The 19,034-nt window shown below is 43.5% G+C and overlaps 1 protein-coding gene across 2 annotated transcripts in view; it reads right to left on the bottom strand.

The window, feature by feature from the left end:
- PRKCB (protein kinase C beta) overlaps window positions 1-19,034 on the bottom strand; it is a 326,799-nt gene that overhangs the window by 184,587 nt on the left and 123,178 nt on the right. The gene's annotated exons all lie outside the window — the stretch shown is intronic.

Below are 19,034 nucleotides of genomic sequence, written 5' to 3'. Positions count from 1 at the left end.
AGACGTGCATAACATGAAGGGCCACGTAGAAAAACAGAGTGAGCAGGCATGGCAGACCCGTGCCCCCATCTCACCCAAAAGCAATGCCAACTGAGTGCAAGAGTGGAGGAAAAACCTGCAATGTTTCCTTTGTTACTCTAGTAGTTTGCAACCGAATACACACATACATATATTTGAACTCCAGTGAGTTAAAGGCACCTGTGATATGGCTCCCCCATCTAGGGATGCTATCGCTTAGGGGAAGGGGTGGTCAGAGACTGTCTTAAATCTAACTTTTATAAACTCTAAACGGTGGGCTCCTGGAGGACATGCACCACGCTGTAGGAACCAGCTCAGAATCTTTCCAAAGAGCATTCTCAGCGAATGAAAACAGGCCAGGAAAGTTCACGACTATCCCTAGCAAGACAAGGGACCTGGGCAACAATCAGTGGCTGCTAACATCACAAGAAGACTCGCTCTGCCTACCGATGACAGTACCAGGAAGTACTCCACCACCTACGAGGTACTCTTGCTAAAATAATCAAACCTGAATCAGTTCAAGCCTTTTGATCTAACTACCAATTTACAGAAAATACAAGTGACAGAGGCATATGTTAAATGGCATCACAGGGAAGCAATGAGAAAAAAAGAATTTTTTTTTTTTTAATACACAGCAATGCTCCCTTCTCTGCTGACCCTCTCCCTCACACACATCTACTGCAAGACAAGTAGATCTGCACAATCCCCTCCCCCTTCCACAGGACCTGCTTTTATAGCCCCAGAGGCTGGGGAGTACGTATGTTCACACTCTCTCTCTCAAATAAATAAATAAAATCTTTAAAAAAAAAAAAAACTCGGGGCACTTAGGTGGCTTGGTTGGTTGGTTGGTTGGTTGAGCATCTGACTCTTGATCTCAGCTCAGGTCTTGATCTCTGGGTCATGAGGTTAAGCCCTGCATTGGGCTCCACACTGGGCATGGAGCCTCCTTAAAAAAAAAAAATTCAGTATGACAGGAAGGAGAAAGGGAGGGTTATAGATGGAATATAAATTAATCATGATTGATTATTACTTGAACCTGAGTGATGCACACATGAGGATTCATTATACCAAGCTATCTACCTTAATAGATGTTTGATATTTTTCGCAATACAAAATTTTTAAATCCCCATGGTTGGGAACCAAGAAGATGTCTAAAGAGGCTGATTTCTTTCTCCTTTGCTTACTCCCTTTTCTGTTTTAATAGCTACTGCATCTTATAAGTTATATATGCTTTGTGTGAAGACATTTGTGTCAAATCTTGTACAGGTGTGTGTGTGTGTGTGTGTCCACTCTGTGCCTATATGTTGATGAACCTTGAGAGAAATTTACGAACAGTGGTCAACAAAAGCCAGTGATGGTTATCTCTGGGCAGTAGGATTGCCCACCGTGTGAACCAGACCAATGGCAGCTGGACAAATCCACCATGAGGATGACTCTGTGACCTGAAGTCTTCTTTTTTTTTTTTTTTTAATTTTTTTATTCTTATGTTAATCCCCTTACATTACAACATTAGTTTTAGATGAAGTGTTCCATGATTCATTGTTTGTGCACAACACCCAGTGCTCCATGCAGAATGTGCCCTCCTAAATACCCACCACCAGGCTAACCCATCCTCCCACCCCCCTCCCCTCTAGAACCCTGTTTGTTTTTCAGAGTCCATCGTCTCTCATGGTTCGTCTACCCCTCTGATTTCCCCCGCTTCATTCTTCCCCTCCTGCTACCTTCTTCTTTTTTTTTTTTCTTAACATATATTGCATTATTTGTTTCAGAGGTACAGATCTGAGATTCAACAGTCTTGCACAATTCACAGCGCTTACCAGAGCACATACACTCCCCAGTGTCTATCACCCAGTCACCCCATCCCTCCCACCCCACCCCCCACTCCAACAACACTCAGTTTGTTTCCTGCGATTAAGAATTCCTCATATCAGTGAGATCATATGATACATGTCTTTCTCTGTTTGACTTATTTCACTCAACATAATACCCTCCAGTTCCATCCACGTTGTTGCAAATGGCAATATCTCATTCCTTTTGATGGCTGCATAATATTCCATTGTATATATATACCACCTCTTCTTTATCCATTCATCTGTCGATGGACATCTTGGCTCTTTCCACAGTTTGGCTATTGTGGACATTGCTGCTATAAACATCGGGGTGCACGTACCCCTTCGGATCCCTACTTTTGTATCTTTGGGGTAAATACCCAGTAGTGCAATTGCTGGATCATATGGTAGCTCTATTTTCAACTTTTTGAGGAACCTCCATACAGTTTTCCAGAGTGGCTGCACCAGTTTGCATTCCCACCAACAGTGTAGGAGGGTTCCCCTTTCTCCGCATCCCCGCCAACATCTGTCGTTTCCTGACTTGTTAATTTTAGCCATTCTGACTGGTGTGAGGTGATACCTCATTGAGGTTTTGATTTGGATTTCCCTGATGCCGAGCGATATTGAGCACTTTTTCATGTGTCTGTTGGCCATTTGGATGTCTTCTTTGGAAAAATGTCTGTTCATGTCTTCTGCCCATTTCTTAATTGGATTCTTTGTTCTTTGGGTGTTGAGTTTGATGAGTTCTTTATAGATTTTGGATACTAGCCCTTTATCTGATATGTCATTTGCAAATATCTTCTCCCATTCTGTCGGTTGTCTTTTGGTTTTCTTAACTGTTTCCTTTGCTTTGCAAAAGCTTTTTATCTTGATGAAGTCCCAATAGTTCATTTTTGCCCTTGCTTCCCTTGCCTTTGGCGATGTTTCTAGGAAGAAGTTGCTTCGGCTGAGGTCAAAGAGGTTGTTGCCTGTGTTCTCCTTTAGGATTTTGATGGACTCCTGTCTCACATTGAGGTCTTTCAGCCATTTGGAGTCTATTTTTGTGTGTGGTGTAAGGAAGTGGTCCAGTTTCATTCTTCTGCATGTGTCTATCCAATTTTCCCAACACCATTTGTTGAAGAGACTGTCTTTGTTCCATTGGACATTCTTTCCTGCTTTGTCGAAGATTAGTTGACCATAGAGTTGAGGGTCCATTTCTGGGCTCTCTATTCTGTTCCATTGATCTATGTGTCTGTTTTTGTGCCAGTACCATGCTGTCTTGATGATGACAGCTTTGTAATAGAGCTTGAAGTCCGGAATTGTGATGCCACCGGCTTTACTTTTCTTTTTCAATATTCCTCTGGCTATGCGGGGTCTTTTCTGGTTCCATACAAATTTTAGGATTATTTGTTCCATTTCTTTGAAAAAAGTGGATGGTATTTTGATGGGGATTGCATTGAATGTGTAGATTGCTCTAGGTAGCATTGACATCTTCACAATATTTGTTCTTCCAATCCATGAGCATGGAATGTTTTTCCATTTCTTTGTGTCTTCCTCAATTTCTTTCATGAGTATTTTATAGTTTTCTGAGTAAAGATCCTTTGTCTCTTTGGTTAGATTTATTCCTAGGTATCTTATGGTTTTGGGTGCAATTGTAAATGGGATCGACTCCTTAATTTCTCTTTCTTCTGTCTTGTTGTTGGTGTATAGGAATGCCACTGACTTCTGTGCATTGATTTTATATCCTGCCACGTTACTGAATTCCTGTATGAGTTCTAGCAGTTTTGGGGTGGAGTCTTTTGGGTTTTCCACATAAAGTATCATATCATCTGCAAAGAGTGAGAGTTTGACTTCTTCTTTGCCAATTTGGATGCCTTTGATTTCTTTTTGTTGTCTGATTGCTGTGGCTAGGACTTCCAATACTATGTTGAATAGCAGTGGTGATAGTGGACATCCCTGCCGCGTTCCTGACCTTAGGGGGAAAGCTCTCAGTTTTTCCCCATTGAGAATAATATTTGCTGTAGGTTTTTCATAGATGGCTTTTATGATATTGAGGTATGTACCCTCTATCCCTATACTCTGAAGAGTTTTGATCAAGAAAGGATGCTGTACTTTGTCAAAAGCTTTTTCTGCATCTATTGAGAGGATCATATGATTCTTGTTCTTTCCTTTGTTAATGTACTGTATCACATTGATTGATTTGCGGATGTTGAACCAACCTTGCATCCCAGGGATAAATCCCACTTGGTCATGGTGAATAATCCTTTTAATGTACTGTTGGATCCTATTGGCTAGTATTTTGGTGAGAATTTTTGCATCCATGTTCATCAGGGATATTGGTCTGTAATTCTCCTTTTTGATGGGGTCTTTGTCTGGTTTGGGGATCAAGGTAATGCTGGCCTCATAAAATGAGTTTGGAAGTTTTCCTTCCGTTTCGATTTTTTGGAACAGTTTCAGAAGAATAGGTATTAATTCTTCTTGAAATGTTTGGTAGAATTCCCCTGGGAAGCCATCTGGCCCTGGGCTTTTGTTTTTTGGGAGATTTTTGATGACTGCTTCAATTTCCTTAGTGGTTATAGGTCTGTTCAGGTTTTCTATTTCATCCTGGTTCAGTTTTGGTAGTTGATACATCTCTAGGAATGCATCCATCTCTTCCAGGTTATCTAATTTGCTGGCATAGAGTTGCTCATAATATGTTCTTATAATTGTTTGTATTTCTTTGGTGTTGGTTGTGATCTCTCCTCTTTCATTCATGATTTTGTTGATTTGGGTCATTTCTCTTCTCTTTTTGATAAGTCTGGCCAGGGGTTTATCAATCTTGTTAATTCTTTCAAAGAACCAGCTCCTAGTTTCGTTGATCTGTTCTACTGTTCTTTTAGTTTCTATTTCATTGATTTCTGCTCTGATCTTTATGATTTCTCTTCTCCTGCTGGGTTTAGGCTTTATTTGCTGTTCTTTCTCCAGCTCCTTTAGGTGTAGGGTTAGGTTGTGTACTTGAGACCTTTCTTGTTTCTTGAGAAAGGCTTGTATTGCTATATACTTTCCTCTTAGGACTGCCTTTGCTGCATCCCAAAGATTTTGAACAGTTGTGTTTTCATTTTCATTGGTTTCCATGTATTTTTTTAATTCTTCTTTAATTTCCTGGTTGACCCATTCATTCTTCAGTAGGATGCTCTTTAGCCTCCATGTATTTGAGTTCTTTCCGACTTTCCTCTTGGGATTGAGTTCTAGTTTCAAAGCATTGTGGTCTGAAAATAGGCAGGGAATGATCCCAATCTTTTGGTACCGGTTGAGACCTGATTTATGACCTAGGATGTGATCGATTCTGGAGAATGTTCCATGGGCACTAGAGAAGAATGTGTATTCCGTTGCTTTGGGGTGGAATGTTCTGAATATGTCTGTGAAGTCCATTTGGTCCAGTGTGTCATTTAAAGTCTTTATTTCCTTGTTGATCTTTTGCTTAGATGATCTGTCCATTTCAGTGAGGGGGATGTTAAAGTCCCCCACTATTATTGTATTGTTGTTGATGTGTTTCTTTGCTTTTGTTATTAATTGCCTTATATAATTGGCTGCTCCCATGTTAGGGGCATAGATATTTACAATTGTTAGATCTTCTTGTTGGATAGATCCTTTAAGTATGATATAGTGTCCTTCCTCATCTCTTATTACAGTCTTTGGTTTAAAATCTAATTTGTCTGATATAAGGATTGCCACCCCAGCTTTCTTTTGGTGTCCATTAGCATGGTAAATGGTTTTCCACCCCCTCACTTTCAATCTGGGGGTGTCTTTGGGTCTAAAATGAGTCTCTTGCAGACAGCATATCGATGGATCTTGTTTTTTAATCCAGTCTGTTAGCCTGTGTCTTTTGATTGGGGCATTTAGCCCATTTACATTCAAGGTAACTATTGAAAGATAGGAATTTAGTGCCATTGTATTGCCTGTAAGGTGACTGTTACCGTATATTGTCTGTGTTCCTTTCTGGTCTATGTTGCTTTTAGGGTCTCTCTTTGCTTAGAGGACCCCTTTCAAGATTTCCTGTAGGGCTGGTTTTGTGTTTGCAAATTCCTTTAGTTTTTGTTTGTCCTGGAAGCTTTTTATCTCTCCTTCAATTTTCAATGACAGCCTAGCTGGATAGAGTATTCTTGGCTGCATATTTTTCTCATTTAGTGCTCTGAATATATCCTGCCAGTCCTTTCTGGTCTGCCAGGTCTCTGTGGATAGGTCTGTTGCCAATCTAATGTTTCTACCATTGTAGGTTACATATCTCTTCTCCCGAGCTGCTTTCAGGATTTTCTCTTTGTCTCTGAGACTCGTAAGTTTTACTATTAGATGTCGGGGAGTTGACCTATTTTTATTGATTTTGAGAGGGGTTCTCTGTGCTTCCTGGATTTTCATGCCTGTTTCTTTCCCCAAATTAGGGAAGTTCTCTGCTATAATTTGCTCCATTATACCTTCTGCCCCTCTCTCTCTTTCTTCTTCTTCTGGGATCCCAATTATTCTAATGTTGTTTCGTCTTATGGTATCGCTTATCTCTCGAATTCTGCCCTCGTGATCCAGTAGTTGTTTATCTCTCTTTTTCTCAGCTTCTTTATTTTCCATCATTTCATCTTCTATATTACTGATTCTCTCTTATGCCTCATTTATTCTAGCAGTTAGCGCCCCCAATTTTGATTGCACCTCATTAATAGCCTTTTTGATTTCTACTTGGTTGGATTTTAGCTCTTTTACTTCTCCAGAAAGAGTTTCTCTAATAACTTCCATATTTTTTTCAAGCCCAGCTAGTATCTTTAAAGTGATGATTCTGAACTCTAGATCTGACATCGTACTAATGTCCGTATTGAGTAGGTCCCTGGCAGTCGGTACTGCCTCTTGTTCTTTTTGTTGAGGTGATTTTTTCCGTCTCGTCATTTTGTGCAGAGGAGAATAGATTAATGAGAGAACAAAATGCTAGCAGAGTAACCACGTCCCCAGAAAATATACTCTAAACAAATCAGAAAAGACCTGAAGCAGTGGGATAAGAAGGGGAAAGAGAGAAAAAAGAAAAAGAAAAAAAAAGAAAAAGATAAAGATAAAAACAAAAACAAACAAAACAAAACAACAACAACAAAAGAAAAACCAGAATGTGATCAAATATGATCTATATGGTATATAGATCAGTGCCACACACTAGATTTGGGGTGTGTTTTGGTCTTTTAGAAGAAAGTGTCTCCCAAAATTTTAAAGAAAGAAAAAGATATATGTACAAAAATAAGGGTTGATATGATGAAGGGATAGAAAATGACTGTAAAAATGGAAATTATAAAAAATTTTATAAAAGGAATTGATAAGAAGTTGTTTGAAAAAGAAAGAAGAAGATTTAAAAAAAGAAAAAAGAAAAAGAAAAAAAAAGGGAGAGGATGTGATCAGGCAGGGGAATAGAAAACACCATATACTAGAGATTTAGGGTATATTTTAATCTGTTAGAAGAAACTATCTCAAAATTTTAAAGAGAGAACAACTTATATATATAAGCCAAAAATATGGGTAACTACTATGAAGGGATAGAATATGACTCTAAAAATGAAAAATAAAAATGTTTTTTTTTTAAAAAAAGGGATTGATAAGATGTTGTTTGAAAAAGGGAAAAAGAAAAATTCAAAAAGAAATAAAAAGACAAAAAGACAGTTAAAAAAAATTAACTTTAAAAGACTAAGGAATCATGGTAAAAAAGCCGTGAATTCTATGTGCAGTATTCCCCTAGCGCTGGAGTTCTGCCGTTCTCATTGATCGGTAAACTTGGTCTTGGCTGGCTGTTCTCGCTGATCTTCTGGGGAGGGGCCTGTTGCCGTGGTTTCCAAATGTCTCTGCCGGAGGCGGAAGTGCCCCGCCCTTGCCCCCTCCCGGCTAAGTCATCTGCTCAGGTTTGCTCTCCGGGGCTTTTGTTCCCTGCGAGCTTTCCGTACAGCTTTGGAGGCGGAGCGTGAAAATGGCGGCCTCCCAATCTCCGCCCCGGAGGAGCCGAGAACTCGGGCCTGCTCCTCAGTGAGCCCCCAGAGAAAAGCCGTCAGTCACTCCCGTCTCCCCGGTCTCCGGCCGCACTCCATGCTCAACCGGCCTGTGACCGCGCGTTTCTATCTCTGGCACCCGACCCCGGGTGGAGTCTCCAAACCCAGCAGATCCCTGCGGTGCCCTCCCGCGCGGCTTCTCCCGGCGGAGGAAGGTGAGTCTCCCCGGATCTGCCGCTCGTTGGGTCCCTGCTGGAGGAGCAGGGGCCGGACTGGGCCGCGGATCACGGTTTATGGCCACCCCGAGCTGAGAGCCCGCGCCTGGGCTCCGCCTCTGCAGCCGGCTTCCCTGCTCCGATACCTGGGAGCTCTGCCGCCCTCAGGCACCCCCGGTCCTTCTGTGACCCCGAGGGTCCTGAGACCACACTGTCCCGGAGGGTTCCACCCCCCGCTTAGCCACCAGAGTGACGTCCCTCGGCGGAGCAGACTTTTAAAAGTTCCGATTTTGTGCTCCGCGGCTCTATCACTTGCCAGAAGCGGCCGACGGAGACCCCTCCCCCGCCGTCTATCCTCCCGAATATCGCCTCGGATTCACTTCTCCGCACGTCCTACCTTCCAGAAAGTGGTCGCTTTTCTGTTCAGAAAGTTGTTGCTCTTCTTTTCTTTGATCTCCTGTTGGGTTTGTAGGTGTTCAGAATGGTTTGATCCCTATCCAGCTGAATTCCTGAGAGGAGACGAAATCCAGGTCTCCTACTCCTCCGCCATCTTGCTCCGCCCCCCCTGAAGTCTTCTTGAGCACCATCCCCAGCCTCATTCTTTTTTGTCTAACCACACCCTCAAATACATCATTGGAACATAATGTCCTTGATGTGCTCTGGAGATATGACTATGACACACAGCTATCCTTGAGCATCTCTCCCAGGTGTATACCAACACGTATCCCCCAGCCTCTGGGGTTATAAAAGCAGGTCCTATGGAAGGCGGGGGTGGCGGGGGTGGCGGGGGTGGGAGGGGGTGGAGATCTACCTGTGTTGCAGCCACCCAAGACCTGCTTCTGTCCCTAAGTCCCCTTACTAAATCATTTCTTATCAAGCTGCACTTGGCCTTTATCCTTGGTCCTTCAACCCCTGCAGCCTTTGGAGGTCATTTTGCACATAGCTCCCTTTCACAGAACACCCGTTATCTTCACTCTCAACCTTACGTTTTTCTACACTGTTCAGAATGTTTTCAATGAGTATATACTAGTTATATAATCAGGTGAAATAAGCCTACTTCCATTTTGAAACAAAATCAAGAGTCAAAGAAAAACACAGGTCAGGGGATGAAAAATATTACTGCCCAAACTGGAAACTCAGTGGTTGAGCTGATAACTGAATGGGCATGCCTAAAGAGGAACTTGGCAAACTGGAAGTCTAAATGGAGGGACTGTCCCAGAATTCCACAAAAAGGGTGAGAAGCAATCAAAGAAATGATGCAAAATCTGTATGATAAATCCAAAAATTTAATACCCATCTAAAAGGACGTTCAAGAGAGAATGGTAAAGGTCTAATCAAAGAAAACAGAAAAAGAAAATTCCCTGAAGATTAAGAAAAGAAAGAAATTATCAAGCATCCATAGGTATGAAGGAAGAAAAGACTGAAGGGTGAGGGTATCTGAGATCATTCCAACATGTCCAGCAGGCGCAGGAAGAGCACAGAGATAAGATTACCAACAGCAGAACAAAAATAATTTTGACATCAGATTTCTCATCTGCAGTTCTGAATTCTACAATATGATAGAGCAGTAGCTTCAAAGGCTTAGGAAAAGTTATTTCGACCTAAAACCTCATATAAAGCCAAACTGGTATTCCAGAGGGGGTCCAAAATAAAGGCATTTCCAGAATACAAGGACTTAGAAAATTTACTTCCCACAAAAGAAGTACTAGAGTTTATACACCCCACAAAACAATAACCAAAACAACTGAATGAAAAGAGGCAGAAGCAACAGTGGTGAAAGGAAGAACAAAAAACAGAGGGAGGGGCGCCCAGCTGGCTCAGTCAGTGGAGTGTGCGACTCTGGATCTCTGGGTTGTGAGTTTGAGCCTCACCCTGGGTGTAGATATTACTTTAAAAATTAAAAATCTTGGGTGCCTGGGTGGCTCAGTCGTTAAGCGTCTGCCTTCAGCTCAGGTCATGGTCCCACGGTCCTGGGATTGAGCCCCGCATCGGGCTCTCTGCTCCACGGGAAGCCTGCTTCTCCCTCTCCCACTCCCCCTGCTTGTGTTCCCTCTCTCGCTGTGTCTCTCTCTCTCTGTCAAATAAATAAATCTTTAAAAAAATAAAAATAAAAAAATAAAATAAAAATTAAAAATCTTGGGGCACCTGAGTGACTCAGTCGTTAAGCGTCTGCCTTCAGCTCAGGTCATGATCCCAGGATCCTGGGATCAAGCCCCACATCGGGCTCCCTGCTCTACGGGAGGTCTGCTTCTCCCTCTCCCACTCCCCCTGCTTGTGTTCCCTCTCTCACTGTGTCTCTGTCAAATAAATAAATAAAATCTTTTTTAAAAAATTAAAAATCTTAGCGGGCACGTGCGCGCACGCGCACACACACACACACACAAAGAGGGAGAGGAAAGGGGGAAGAATCTAAGTCATAAGAAATGGGGGGTGGGTGGGGTGCCTGGGTGGCTCAGTCGTTAAGCGTCTGCCTTCGGCTCAGGTCATGATCCCAGGGTCCTGGGATCAAGCCCCACATCGGGCTCCCTGCTCAGTGGGGAGCCTGCTTCTCCCTCTCCCTCTGTCTACTACTCTGCCTACTTGTGCTCTCTCTCTGTCAAATAAATAAATAAAATCTTTAAAAAAAAAAAAAAAAGAAAAAAGAAATGGGGGTGGGAGAATGGCCATAACATGGAGATGTGCTAAGAGTCTTGTCTCATTCCTCAAAAGGTTATAGATATTGAGAAACCCCATGTAAGGCATTGTAAGTTTGAATATGTGTGTTAACAATTAAGAACAAAAGGGCGCCTAAGTGGCTCAGTCAGTTAAGTGTCCAACTCTTGATTTCAGCTCAGGTCATGATTCAGGGTCATGGGATCAAGCCCCACGTGAGGCTCCCCACTCAGTGGGGACTCTGCTCGAGATTCTCTCTCCTTCTCTCACTGCCCCTCCTCTCCCATTTACGCTCTCTCTCTAAAAAAAAAAAAAATACAGGAATAGAAATATTATGCACACTACTAAAAGAAAAAACTGGACAAAGAAAACTCAATCCAACTATACTTCAAAAGGCCCTCCCACATGCCCCAATTTTATATAAATATTATTCTTTTTTTTTACTTGTCTACGTCATGACTTGCTCTTTAAATTCTTTAATCCATCTGTAATTTCTTGCCACCTGATGTGCATGGGAATCTACTTCGCCATTTTTTTCCTAATAGGTGATCAATTGTCCCAATATGTTTTATGGACTAACCCGCCCCTTCCCCACTGATTTCAAATGCCAACTTTATTATATGTTAAATAATTATATACACTAGGGTCTGTCTCTGGGCCTTCTGTTCTGTTTCACTGCTCTGTCTTGGAGTACAGCAATATGGGTTTTAATTATAGTCGCTTTAGAATATGTTATATCTTGGCAGGGCAAGTCCTCTCTCATTATCTTTACTTTCAACATTTTCTTGGCAATCACTGCATGTTTATTCTTCCAAGTGAACTTTAGAATCAGTTTACCAGGCTTTTAAAAATACCAAAGGAATTCTTATTGGAATTGCATTTAGTCAACCCCCCCATCCCCGCCGTCAAAGAAACACTCACCGGAACTTTGACTGAAATTGTCTCAAACTTAGAAATTAAATTCCATACAGCTGCCACTTTTACGAGTCTTTCTATAAGGAATAGGGTGTCCCCTTATTAAAATCTGACTTCATGTCTCCCAGTGAAGTCTTCGATTTCTCTACACATTTCTCATTTAGTATTAGGGGAGGAATTTTTATGTGATTGTGATTTGGACACTTTTTCCATTTTGTTTTCCAACTGGTGATGGCTTACAAATAGGGAAGCAATATATTTATTTTGTAGGCACTTTTTTTTTTAACTCCTAATAGTTTTTTGTGGGTTTTCAGTTGCTTTCTTTGTGTTTTCCAGGTAGAGAATCACATTTGCTCCATTGACAATACTTTTCCTTTACCCTCCTGATAGATATGCCTCTTTTCTTTCCTTATCTTTTTCCCCCTTCTCATATTTCCATGTCTATAACTTTCAGAACACTGTGGAACAAAAGGGATGAAAACAGACAGTCCGTTCTAAGCTTTTAGCAGCTTCACTCCTCCCGCACTCTCTTCTCAAACTAACTCTTGGAATTGATATTTGCCTTGGGAATTGTCCGTAGGATTCTCCTCAATGTGTGTTCATGGCGTGTGCTCATCTGAGATGATGAAATGCCCCTTCTCATCCCTTCTTCACATTGTATTGTTAGGTAGTCTCTCTATTTTTTCCAGAGGTTTGTCTCCTTCATTGTCAATTTTATTTATTTATTTTTTTAAGTAGCCTTCACACCCAGCGTGGAGCCCAACGCAGGGCTTGTACTCATGACCCTGAGATCAAAACCTGAGCTGAGATCAAGAATCAGAAGCTTAACTGACCAAGCCACCCAAGCATCCCCTTTTCTATCATTAAAGACGTGGATATATTTCTCAATTTGACTGCATTTTTTTCCCCTACATTATTCATTGTTACTTGTACTTTTATTTGCCCTGGTTAGTTTAATTGTACTACTTATTCATATTTGTACTTGTATTACTTGCTGGCTAGCAGTATGAATTCAGGAGTCAATGGCCAGGTTTGGATCCCACATCATTTGCAAACTCTAATACTTGGGTACATTATCTTTTCTCCCTGTGCCTCAGTTTCTTCTCTGGAAAATGATGGTGATAACAACAACACCCATATCATAGGGGAGTTGTCGGAATTAAATGAGTTAATCCACGCTCAGAACTGTGCCTAGCATATCCTGAGTATTCAGCAAATGTCTGTTGCTTGTACTTACTGTTCTTTCTCAAGCTTCTTGAATGAACTGCTCAGTTAATTTATTCCCATTCTTCATTAAAAATTAAAGATTTTAGGGGTGCTTGGGTGGCTCAGTCGGTTAAGCGTCTGCCTTCAGCTCAGGTCATGATCAGGGGTCCTGAGATCAAGTCCTGCATCGGGCTCTTTGCTCAGTGGGGAGCCTGCTTCTCCCTCTGCCTTGCCCCCCTCCCCAGCTTGTGTTCTCTCTCACTCACTCTCTCTCTCAAATGAATAAATAAAATCTTTAAAATTTTTTTAATTAAATATTTTAAAGCTAAAAACCTCCCTTTCAAGTACAGCTTTGGTGGCATCCTGTGTCTAATACCGAGTTGCCATTTTTAAGTTTTAAATAGCCAGCCCTACTACTTTTCTTTATAGTGTTTTAATTAGTTAGTCTACTACGGTTCTAATTTCTTCTCCAACCCAGAACTCTTCAGAGATTGCTCCCCACCACCACCATTTATAGGTCATCTCACTAGTCTTTTCTTCAAAGCATCTAAAATATCCGTCAAAATCTTCATCATCCTTAGTCTCTCGGAGGCGGAGGGGGGCTCCTCTCTACTTTCCTAGCATCTGCTCCAATTCCAGTACATAACTGATATTTAGTAAACCAGTACTTTGTGAATGAATGAACAAAAGAATGAATAATCATCAGCCACAGAAAAAGAAGAAAGCCCCATCAACCTCATGGTGCATGTAGCTCCTGGTTGGCCTTCCAAAGACCACCACCACAGACAGGGGTAGTGGTACCAGCCACTGTCAAGGTCTCTTGAATGCAGCACATCCAGTTAACCATGAAAAAGATCATCTATCCTGAGCAAGGTAGAATCAATATGCCAGGTGACTTGACTATACTCTATGGAGCACACTCTATGGAGAAGCTGGGAACATACTAGAAAGTTGATGAGCTTCTGGTGCAGGAACTTCTTATACCCAATGTGTTTCTGAAAGTTGTGCAAATCAAATTTCCCATTAACTAAAACACTATAAAGAAAAGTAGTAGGGCTGGCTATTTAAAGAAACAAACTAAATCCTTTTGTGATACAAATAAACACCCCCTCATTTCTGTTTGGCCAATTCAGGGTAAAACCAGTTTTGCTGAAATAAGAGACAACACTTACTGAGCTGCTGAAACTCGCACCAGGTCCTACTTTCAAACAGGTACCTGGTAAGAGCCAAGAATTCCTCGATGCTTCATGGTTTATTCAACAGCTCTTTGCTCTGCAGAACTTAAAAGCCTGCAGCCTACAGCCCTCAGAAGCTGATCTGTAGCCATGCTTTATTAGGACCACACAACAGAGCCTCCAACTCAAATGCCTAGGGGCCAGGTGAGCAATGAAAATGTCTGAGAATTCATGCATGACTTGTCTAAAAGGGGAAACTGCCACTCAGCTCCAGCACAGAATGAGATAAAGCTCCAGCTCTGTCTGCCTCCACCCCTCCCTTATTCCATGTAAGGTCGTGAAGGTTCCCGGTCAGCTTTGTAGGTGGAAGAATGCCTTCCACCAACCCTCATCAAAGATGTCCACATCCTAATTAGTCCCTGGAACCTGGGAATGTTACCTTGCATGGAAAATGGACTTTACAGATGGGATTAAATTAAGGATCTTGAGATGGAAAGTTATTCTGGATTATACTGGTGGGACCAATGTAATCACAAGGGTCCCTACCAGATGGGGGCAGGAGGGTCAGAGGAGAAGATATGACAACAGAAGCAAAGTTTGGAGTAATGATGCCTTTGCTGGAAAGGAACACAAGCCAAGGAGTGTGGGTGGCCTCCAGCAGCTAGAGAAGGCAAGGAATAGATTGTCCCCTGGGGCATCCAGAAGGAATGCAGCCCTGCCCCCACCTTCATTTTAGCCCCATAAGACCCATTTTCAGACTTCTGACCTCCAGAACGATAAGATTATAAATTCGTGTCGAAATAAGCTACCATGTTTGCAGTAACTTGCTATAGCAGCCATAAGAAAATAATACCCCAGCTAATGGTTGATCCCAGAAGCAGAAGACCAGAGTCAAAGGCCCAGGAGACTTCTCCGGAGCATCTGCCCCAAGAACGCCTTGGGATCCCAACTTTATCTCACAGGGCACCCCACCCCCAAATTCCCAGTTCTAACCACTATAATTTATTCATTGCCTCCAAGGAGGGCTGAATCAAGTCATCAACATTTTTTTTTTTCTCTTTGGATCTGATTCTCCCCTTCTACCTTATTCTCACTAGGGTCTACAGTGGAAAACTGACATCCCTAGAAGCAATCTTTGGCCCCGAATCTGTATCCACCTGTGACAGAAATTCCGGCACTGGTTGTAGGTATCTGTGTTGGGAGAAGAAAGAAAAGGGCCCTTGGGTCTTTCCTCAACTCTCATCTGTCTCAGGAGGCCCCCAAAGAGCCAGCTTTCGAGGGACAAAATCCTGTCTCCTGCCAAGAGTTCCAGGCCAGGCTTGTGGGATCCGCTGGACCTGAGTGTGAACCCTCATTTACCACCTAGAAGCTGAAGCTATTCACCACGCCTCTCAGAGCCTCTGTTTGTCTTCTCCAAAATGGGAATAATAACGGCACCTACTCTCAGAAAGCTGTTGCAAGGTCCAAATGAGGCAACACACGGTGGACAGGGGCATTCAAGCTGGAGCCACCAGCGGGCAAATCTTGCTTTGCTAAGGCTGGGGAGGATCCCTTTTTGCTACCGGGGCAAAGCCAATTCACAGGCATGGAACTCTGCCTAACGTCAAAGATGAGGCGGGGCTGCCCCCAGAGGCTGTCCCGAACCGTCTCCACGATAAAAGGCACCGTTTCCAACCAACACCTAGCTTCCTGGCTTTCAAGAAGGCTGGCCCAACGTGGCCATGCCACTTGAGTCCACAGACGGCTGTCACCCCCATGCTGTCACCTGAGCCGTGCCACGGCCCTGTGAGGAAGACGCGCTGACCTGCATTGTGTCGACAGGGCTGCTGATGCTCAGAGAGAAAGGACGTGCCTGAGGGCCGCCCAGCTAGTACGTGGCGGCGTCCGTGCTTGGAACCAGGTCTGTCTTCCTCTGGAGCCCACACACCACTTACACGGTGTCGTTGCATTTGTGTGTGTCATCCCTCTCACTGTTCCAGAAGAAATCCGCCCCCACTTTCCTCACCCCCGCCATCCAGTCAGTTGCTAAATCCTACTGCATCTTCCTTCGCAACATCTTTTGTGCCATATCCTCCTGTATGTCCCCCACTGATGCCACCCTAACTGCCCCCAGCGACTCAGACGGTCAATCCTGCCACCAAGCCTTAACCGGGCTCCCCAGGAACGGATGAGTCCGCCTTGATAGCTCATCCCTATGCACCAAAGGTTACCACAGCCATAAAGGAGACGAGGCTACCCGTGACAGACGATCGCTATGAAATCTAAATGAGACATCATGTATAAATGCACAGAAGCGGGCCGCCTGGGTGGCTCAGTCGGTTAAGCGTCTGCCTTTGGCTCAGGGCATGATCCCGGGGTCCTGGGATCAAGCCCCGCATCGGGCTTGCTGCTCGGCAGGGAGTCTGCTTCTCCTTCTGACCCTCCCCACTCTTGGGCTCTCTCTCTCTCTCAAGTAAATAAAATCTTTAAAAAATGCACAGAAGCAGGGCACAAAGCTCTCAACCTGCTTCTCCCTCTCCCACTCCCCCCTGCTTGTGTTCCCTCTCTCTCTCTCAAGTAAGTAAAATCTTTTAAAAAAATGCACAGAAGCAGGGCACAAAGTAAGCTCTCAACCTGCTTCTCCCTCTCCCACTCCCCCTGCTTGTGTTCCCTCTCTCTCTCTCTCTCAAATAAATAAAATCTTTTAAAAAAATGCACAGAAGCAGGGCACAAAGTAAGCTCTCAATGAAGGTTAAATTTACTTCCTTCCAGGTTAAAGGGGTTCGCCAGACAAGCTTTGCAGTCAAGCTGCCTGGATTCTACACCAGAGCCATATTTATTAGCTCTGTGACCTTGAATAAGTCCATTGACCTTGCTGTGTCTCTGTTCCCTAGCCCATAAAATAGAAATTTTAACTACTTTCCTCACAGAGCTGTTAGGAGGATTGAATGAAGGAATCTTAGCATAGTGTATGGACACAGCAAGTGCCAAATAGATACTAAGTACTGTCAATAAGATTCCTACCTGCAAACCCTCCACCCCATGCAGCCTACACTGTCTTAGAATAATTCATGCTCTGAAAACTCACTTTTTATATTATGTCCCTGCTCCGACACATTCCCTGGCTGCCCATTGCCTAAAGCTGCGTTGTCCAACACGGCAGCCACTAGCTGCATGGGGTTACGCCAATTTAAATTAATTAGGGAAAATTTCAAATTGAGTTCCTCATTCACACTAACCGCATTTCAAGTGCTCGAGAGTCCCGTGTGGTGAGCAACTACCATACCGGACATGCATCGTTGAAAGTCATATTGGACGGCACTGGCCAAAGAATTAAGTTCAAATACTGCAGCCTGGCATCTGTGCACAGTATGACCACAGTATAACTTTACTCTTCTGACTCCACTGCCCCACACCCCTGCCCAGGCTGGATGACTCTCCCTTTCTATAATGTATTTTACTCATTCCCTACGGTGCAAATCTGTTCCACAAACATATCCGTGCCAGAAGCCCCTCGCTTGCAGTCCGCAGAGGAAATGTCAGGCAGAGGAGCTCCCATCAGCGGGCCGAAGGGCAGACTGGAATAGAAATGGCACATTCCACACGATAATTCAGCTCAGGAGCCCCATGGGACAGACAATGGTGGGCTCATCCCCCCTACTTTGAAGCAGGGGGCCACAAACTCAAATGCCTACTGAGGCCAGGCCTTGTGACTAAGTGAGGCAAGCGGTGTAATACAGCAGGGAAGGGAAAGGGTGGCTGAGCGGAACTGAAGGGCACATGCCCATCCCAGGGACACTCAGCTCCATCCCACAGGAGCCCTGGGATCACTGGTCCACATTGCCAGATAGGACTTTTTTTAAAGCTCCGTGCAACCCATCCAAAGACATCTGAGTCCCTCCAGTTTACAGGCTCTGTTTTAGTCGGTCATCCTGACTCGCTCTGGTTACATGTTATCTCTTGGTGAACACATCCCCAACCACAGAATAGGAATAAGACCACCTACTTCATAAAGGATTATGAGGATGAGACCAGATTAATATGCCTGGAGTATGCCTGCCTGCCATCTAATTCTTAATAAAAATATGAATGAATGCATGAACAACAAATGGATAAATGGATGACTTGGCTCTTTGGTCATTCCCACATTCAGAAATTGCTCACCACGGCTGAGTCAAGAGGAAGGCAGCTAGGGACAGGGGCAGTGGGGCAGTATGTGTGGATCCATAGGCGGCTGGCCCCAAGAGTCAAGCCACATGAGCTCAGACGGCCACCTCATGGTCCTGTGTAGCTGTCTAGAGTGTGCAGTGAGAATTTCTCTTTAAAACGGTATGCCATGCTTCTGGTTTTAAATTCAAACACTGCAGATGAGCATACAGTTGAGAATCACTATATTACTCCATCATTGGAGGGAACTATTACCCTCTCCAGTTTCTTGTGTGTCTTTCTAGAAATATTCTCCACGTGTGTGTGAGCTCATGTGAGTCTACACCTATATGTGGAGTGAGACATTCTGTATTTCCATTTTGGTTTTTAAAATCTAGCTCTCTTTTGTTTTCCCCATATGATGCAACTCTACACCACTGGTTCTCAGCCCTGGAGACACTGAGTCACTTGGAGTTTTTAAAAGAAATCAGTGCCCAGGTCCCACCTCCAGAGATTCTGATTAAGTGGGGAGGGATGGGGGGTACGGGAGGAGAGGCCAAGGGTAGGTACATTTAAAAAGCTCCCCAGATGATTCAAATGTTGAAAAGTAAGCTGATCTGCACACCCCGCTCATGATTTTCCCAAACTAACACATCTGGAGGCCCATTCTATCTCAATATGCAGAGAATAACCCCATTCTGGTTCTGCAGCTGCATCTTATTCCATCACATGGGTAGGCTACCATTTATTTACCCAGTCTCGTAAGGAATTCCTAAAGCTCTGAGGATAATGATTTCTTCCTGTAAGAGAGGAAGAAGCAAGAGCAAACTTCATGTCTTTATCAACAGCCAAGCACTACGGAGGTTGGGGGTTCGGAACACAAAAGCAAAAGCAATAAACTTGCAGTGGTTAGCAGTTGCAGGAAAGGAATGTTTT

This window comes from Mirounga angustirostris, unplaced genomic scaffold, assembly GCF_029215605.1.
Source record: "Mirounga angustirostris isolate CCGP_5_RB_7025 unplaced genomic scaffold, mMirAng1.0.hap1 SCAF_5, whole genome shotgun sequence".
Classification (NCBI taxonomy): domain Eukaryota; kingdom Metazoa; phylum Chordata; class Mammalia; order Carnivora; family Phocidae; genus Mirounga; species Mirounga angustirostris.
The sequence above is the reverse complement of the archived record's forward strand: the minus strand, read 5'-3'. Positions and strand labels throughout refer to the sequence as shown.